Source organism: Notolabrus celidotus, chromosome 5 (genome assembly GCF_009762535.1).
Source record: "Notolabrus celidotus isolate fNotCel1 chromosome 5, fNotCel1.pri, whole genome shotgun sequence".
Classification (NCBI taxonomy): Eukaryota; Metazoa; Chordata; class Actinopteri; order Labriformes; family Labridae; genus Notolabrus; species Notolabrus celidotus.
The window spans coordinates 38,150,039-38,157,275 of NC_048276.1; positions in this window are offsets into that span (position 1 = coordinate 38,150,039).

The following is a 7,237-nucleotide window of genomic DNA, read 5'->3' on the forward strand; positions in this document are numbered from 1 at the left end:
CCTGCAGCTGGTCTGTCATATTTAACTAAACAAAAACCAGTGTGAAACAACAACTGGTGGTTTTATGGGAGGTTGTATGCAAACTATCTTATAGCTGATGCAGAAACTTTATACATATATGAGAGTTCTATCGATACTCACATCTAACTCAACAGAAAATCAAATAACCACCCAGGTAAATAAAGGAGACAACTGCAACACACTGCTCATCAGCCAGGCTCATGCACAAGTCCTACAAGCCCCGAGCTGTTTGATCTGTGCTCCTGTGACTCTTTAACAATGCAGGATAGATGGAGAAACACACAATGCAGCCGTCATTCACACTGGTGGAGTTTTTAAAACCAACAGCTTTCTCTGAGTGTTAGACTTTAAGTCTGCAGATAGCATCCTTCATGATGATATATCCCACAACAAACCCCATGTGGCTACAAAATGAACAATCCAACTTTCATGTTGAGGAGTGAGAACGCAGAAACTATAAGCACACAGAGAGAGACAACACTGAGAGAAGTTTACAGGATGCACACTTTAAGGGAAACACTTTGCAGGGTCTGCCCAGTGTCCGAAAAGGATTCACGAAGGAAAGGTGAATAAAATCAGAGCAGAGAGGGGAATGTCCTACCTTTAAGCCTTCATATCAATGGTCATTAACTGTGCAGCAGACATTAAAGGGACGTCTGAGATCATTAAAATGGTACTAGATGCTGCAAAATGGTTCCTGAGTATTGATGATGTTACTGGAGAGGAGTTGGACCTTACATTGAAGGAAGGACTAGAACAGGCCTAGACAACTGGGTCCTAGAGCGGGGTTTAGAGTGAAAAGAGCACTTTTAGAGAACACCATAAATATGCTGCACTGTAGTTTTCCTAAAGTCCAGTAGGTGGCGGTAATGCACCAAGAAGCTGTTTTCCAACCACCAGTAAAGGATAGAAGAAGAGGATGAAGAAGAATCTCCTGATTCTCCGTAGTTAGTTAGATAATTACAAATAAATATACCTTAAAGGGATATTTTTTTCAAGTGTTTAATACTCTTATCAACGGGTATCAGACAAATATGATAGCTCTATACAGATGTACTTCTATTATTGTTGCAACAATCCAAAACAATGACAATCAAGCCCAACAACCAACAACAGATAATACTAACACAGTGTAGTGTATCTTCACCTGTAAATGACTGCAGACGTTATTTGGAACAATTGGAATTGATTGGACAACTCATTGATTACTGTAACTCCTTGTACTTTGGTATCTCCCAGTCTTCATTATCCCGCCTTCAAATCGTCCAAAATGCAGCAGCTAGGATCCTGACAAGGTCAAAAAAGAGAGACCACATAACACCAGTTCTTGCCTCCCTACACTGGCTTCTGGTCATCTACAGAATTCATTTTAAAATCCTTCTGTTTGTATATAAAGCACTTCATGGTTTGGCCCCCTCTTACATCTTAGAACTCCTGTCTCCGTATCACTCTGTCAGAGCACTCAGATCATCTCACCAAAACTTCCTGTTTGTCCAAACAGCAAGGACAAAGAGATAGTGGGACAGCGCCTTCTCTATCTGTGCCCCAAAACTGTGGAATTCTCTTCCCCCCACCATCGGGTTCTCCCTCTGTCGAGACTTTTAAAAGTCGTCTTCAACTCACTTTTATTCATTAGCTTTTAACTGTCCCTAACCACACTGGCTCAGATACTCACTGCACTGTTAATTGTATCTCTTGTCATTACTGTTGTTATTATTAATGTTAATTTAGCAAAATTTTCACTTTGTGCATAATTTTTTTGTGACAGGTCCGCGGTCATCGTGGAAGACTTTTTCCAGGTTTGAAGTTCTTAAAACTGATTGGAGTTTGGAGATGGTGTGGAGCTGCATGACACTTATTTTTACTACCTGATTTGACTCCATGGTTTTTTTGCGTAAGGTTATATGGAGGGGGGCAGTGAGTCAAGATGAGGAGAAATGCTATTGATCAGATGTGGTGGTCCTAATTAAATGACTTCTGTTTTGTTGTCATTGAGTTGAAGGAAGTTAGCAGCCATCCATGATTTAATGTCTAGAAGACAGTTTTTGAGGTGGGTTAGCTTGTTGAGGTTAAGAAATGTTGTGTTTTAATATGTCCTAGACGAAGCAAGTAAATCAAGAAGAGGATTGGACCGAGTATGGAACCTTGGTCCAACATGAACATATAGTTGCACTGCCAGACTTAAAGAAATAACATCAGAATATCAAGTTTATTTGAGAAGCATCCTGTAAAAATAAACGTTCATGAAATAGCAAGCAGAAAGACGTCTGTTTGAAAACCTATGTCAATATACCTCCTCACGTAGGCTGTGAAACAACATTTATCAAACATCCAACATGAATTACTCAGCCATTTTTAGTTTGATGACAGTAAATAGGGTTTATTGAAGGTTCCTTTCAGTTAGTAAAAGACAAAGGATTCCCTGAGAGGATCAAATGACACTGATTTAACCTCTAACCTTCACTATAGAAGCTTTAATTACATCAGTAAAAACTTCATTTACATGAAAAAGGCCTGCTGTGACAACATATACAGGCTTTTTACTGCTGCAAAAACAGTGAAATATATGAAATGTTCAATAGGTACACAAAAGGAATTTTAAAAAAGGGGTCACTTAACAAAGAAAAGTCTTCTGACATTGAATCATCAGGAGACAAGGGAGCATGCTGACCAAAGCATCAGCAGGTAGAGGTGGGCAGGAAATCTGAAAACTGGTGATGATCTGTGATATTCTGACAGTACCAGCTCTCCTGTTGTTTTATGTTTGATCAGGTTACATCTCTCTAGCTCTCTTCTTCCACTCTTCATTCAACTATTTCTGTAGCTTTACTCACAGCACTGTCATCCACGTCCTCACAGATTGAGACTGTCACACAGAAACAGACATTCGTGGAGATTAATGTTAGAGGCATTATTATGTAGGCAATGCAGGCTCTGTCACCCACCTCCCTTCCTATCCCCCACAGAACCCTGGTGAGGAGTTTGTAGCTTGCACTGAAACAGGCTTCATTGACTTCTGATACCTCCTTATGAGCTGTAGAAGAAAACAAAAGCATCAGCATGGAGGTTGGTTATTTCTGAAAGCACTGCCGCCTGGTAGGAGTCAGGTGAAGTGATGAACAGCATGTTGTTGAAACAGCCTTTTTAATATCACAGTTTTGATGGCTTCCCAATGGATGATACATTTGACTTTTTAAAACCCTCGAGGCAGCCTAAAATGACTTACACCCTTTAACCTCAGGTACCCAAACGGGCCCTCTCATAAAAGTGTCATTAAAATGAAATATATGTAAAAAAAAAAAACAAAAAAAAAAACTTTTAAATGCATCAAACCTTTTCTACAAATTCAGAGCTAAAAATAGATATAACATTTTGTATATTTTAAAAATATTTTTTAGGTTTTTATGCCCTTTATGTCATAAAAATCCTGTTTTTTTCAATCGGAAAAACACAAGATATGCAATATTTTCAAAAATAAGGTGCTTAGTGGAATACTTGGGATGAGGTTCTTACAGCCTTGACTAGGTCAATAATTGATAACAACATTGATTTTGATGCATTATTATTTTTGGAGCAATGAGAGATTATTTAAAAAACGTACACTTTTTCTGAACATGCCTACCAGGATCAGCAGTCCCAGATAGGCCCGCAGCTCCTCCACACTCAGCTCCCTCCATTCATTCACTGACCCTCCCCCTGCAGGTTTGTAAAATGCAGGGTCAGCTGCAGGATCTCATCTTGGAAAAAGAGGTCAAAAGCACTCACAGGGCTGCTGATCCTGGCAATTGCATACTGAGGCAGCCCTGGGGTCAAGATGGGAAGGGGAAAGAATGGCAGCACGGCTTCATGGGGTGGAGACCACAGGATTTTTCCAGTTTTAGAGACCCATGGAGAGGTGTCAGCCTCCATTCTCTCTTCCTCCCCCTCCTCTTCCTCCTCCAGGCTGCAGAAACCCTGCTATCCATCTCATCCTCTTCAGAAGGCTGCATGACAGCTTCATCGTTCTCACACACACACACATAGACATGCACAAAATACACTCTCAATCTCACTCACACCACTCTTATACGTCAATCCCAACACACACACCAAGACCATTTTTGTGGTATAAAGCTGCTTTATTGACAGACAGATTGATTTATCTGATGACCTCTGGTGGTTTAGGGGGGTCATTACACCTAAAACCTGTTTTCCCTTTATTTTGAAGGGAGAGGCTTAGATTCATTAGGTATTCATGGGAAAAGCACTATAACATGTCAGGATTACAGTTTCTCCAAAAATGTTTTTATAATTGGAGGTAATTTGTCCTAAACGGGCTCGAGGTTAAAGGGTGTCTGGAATGGTCAGATCTTCTATTCTGTACACCTTGCAGAAGAGGGGACAATGGAATTCAAAAATATCAAATAAATAAAAAATCCCGACAAAACTTCATACCATTAGCCATTAAACTAACTGATATGTTGAAAAGGAAAAACACGCATGTACACGTTTGGTACCCTAGGGGGCCTTAATATACTACTCATTCATTTACAGGCGCACACTAGCAAAGAGATGAGAGGTACTGCTTTGTCCACAGACAACACTAACCTAAAGTTCCTCACAGGAGCTTTAAGAGCAGCAATAAAGCTATTTTAATGCACCTCACTAGATACTGATATAGGTAAAGATATAGGGGCGGGGGGGCGGGTTTTATACGGGGGGGGGGGGGGGGGGGCCGCTTGTGATGCAGTAGTGCACTACGGCTCTCCCCCCTCTCTCCCGCCTCCCTTCCTGCCCCCCCTATTTTAATCCACCTCACTAGCAACCATACATACAACAAAAAAACAAACAAAACAAAATTCAAATCATATCACACACACACAGTTCAGGTTTGGCGGGGCCTTAGTGTTTGGCTCGGCCCTACTCGTTGGGGGTCCATCGGGGCTGGGTGGGTGGCTGGTGTCCCTGTCACCCTCCGTCCCCCTGCTGCCCCCTCCCCTGTGGGGGCCTGGTCCGCGGCTGCCCTCGGGGCCGGGTTTCCCGGGGTTCCCTCGCGGTCCTCTTGGGGGGTGGGGTGGTGCGCAGCTGGGGGGGTGATACTACGGAAGCCATTGGGGTGTCCCTCCATGCCCCTGCGGCCTGGTCCATCAGTCGCAGGGCGTAGGTGGGAGGCGTGGCTGGGGGGAGTGGTCGGGCCGTCTGGGGGGGGCAGGGGGGATTGGCCCTGCCGCCTCAGCCCTCCCCCCGCTCCAGCGCGCCGGTTGGTCGGCTCTGGTCCTGGTCCTGGCCGTCTGCCTGGCTGTCTGCTCCTGGTGCCGGGCCCCCTCGGCCCTGGTGGCTCCTTTGGCTCCGTCTTGGGGGGCTGTGGGGGCGGTGTTGTGGGGGTGTCCCTTGGGGGGGCTGCGGGATCTCTCCCCCCTCGCCCCCCTTTCCTCCTACTGGGTGACCTGGGGGTCGCCCTGGGTGCTCCGGCGGTACCTGCTTGCTTCCGGTCTGGGTCCTTGGCTTGTCCCCTGGCCTGGGTCTCCCGCGGCGGGTTGGGTCCTTCGGTCTGACTGCTCTCGCGGCCCGGGTGCCGGGCCGTACCGCTCGGCTGATCTGACCCAAGTGGTTTCATCTGCACCAGTGGTGGTCTTGTTACACAAATAGAACACAGCACGGCGGCAACCCTCTGCGACCCAAGCTTCAGTAATGATTGTGGACACTAAGGGTTGCTTAATCATTAGTATCACCACACAGAGTTTTTTTTTGACATCATGGTGAGATGGTCCCTCTCCATCTAAGTGTGTTAGGTCTCTCTCTCCTTCTCTCTCCCTGTCCCTTTGTATATCCTTATGTAATCTTTCTTTCACTTTCTCTTATTATTTTTTTTTTTTGGCCCACCTAGGTGTGCACGCCCTCTTTTACAGGACATGATATTAGCTGCCAATAAAAGATAGGCCAGAGTTCTAAGAGGGATGGTGATGGTTGCATGCACACAGTCACAAGCACAGAAGAAAAAGGTTCTCTTTCTTTTCTTTTGCTGCAAGAATAAATTGCATTAATATTTGACAGTTTGTGACAAACATGACACAAACCAGAAATATATATGCAGACAAGAGGGAAAAAAAAAAAAAAAAAAAAAGAGCAGCAATAAAGATTACACTGTAAATACTAAGCTCTTTGGGAGTGAAGTGGGACAACTACTCTTTCAAGCATCTGTAAGCTGGATTTGAAATCCTACAGCCGTGACTAACTTGACAAGTTCAATGTAAAAATGAAAAACAGGCTTAATCATTATTTTGTAAAAGTTGAACATCAATTAACAAACATAGCTTGCTTCATCAAGACAGATGTCATAAGAAGATGTCAGTTACATTTATGTCACATAATTCAAAGATAACAGACAATGACATTTTAACAGCCTGTTTCTGTGCTGGTATGTCCAGGTTGTTTCCAGCTTTTCAATATTGTGGTACTTTGGGGGGCAATTGGTAAAATGGACTTCTATATCTCTTTTCTTTCTGAGCTCTCAAAGCTCTTTTACATCAGCCCCGCCTTGGCTTCCCTCCACTGGCTTCCAATTTGCTTCAGAATTGATTTGAAGGTTTTGCTGTTTGTCTTTAAAGCTCTGAATGGCCCCACCCTATATAACTGACCTCCTGAGCCCTTACAAAACCTCCAGGCCTCTGAGGTCTTCTGACACGGGTCTCCTGGCAGTTCTCCAGTCAAAATATAAACTGAAGGGCGACCGCAATTTAAGTGTAAAGGCCCCGCGTCTTTGGAACAGAATCCCCTCCTCAATCAGGGCTGCCTCCTCTGTTGACTCTGTTAAGGCTCGCCTCAAATTTAGCTTCTATATTTTAGCATTTGAGTCCTCTCGCCCTGAATAGGTTTACACTCTCAATGCTGTGTTCTCTTCTTTTGTCTCTTTTTCAATAATTGTTTGGTTTGGTCTCACATTGTTTTTTTTTATTCTATTTTTGATTTTTCATGCATTGTACAGCCCTTTGGTCAGCTTCTGCTGTGTTTTAAAGTGTGCCTTATAAATACATTTGACTTGACATACACTACTCGTCACATTCAGCCATTCACACCACAATTCACTCACTGATGGTAGAGGCTGCTACAGTAAGGGACCATCAGTGTTGATCTCATTCATACACATTCACACACCACTGAACAACAGTGGGAGCAGTTTGGGGTTCAGTGTCTTGCCAAAGAACACTTCAGTGATTGCAGGAGCTGGGATTGAACC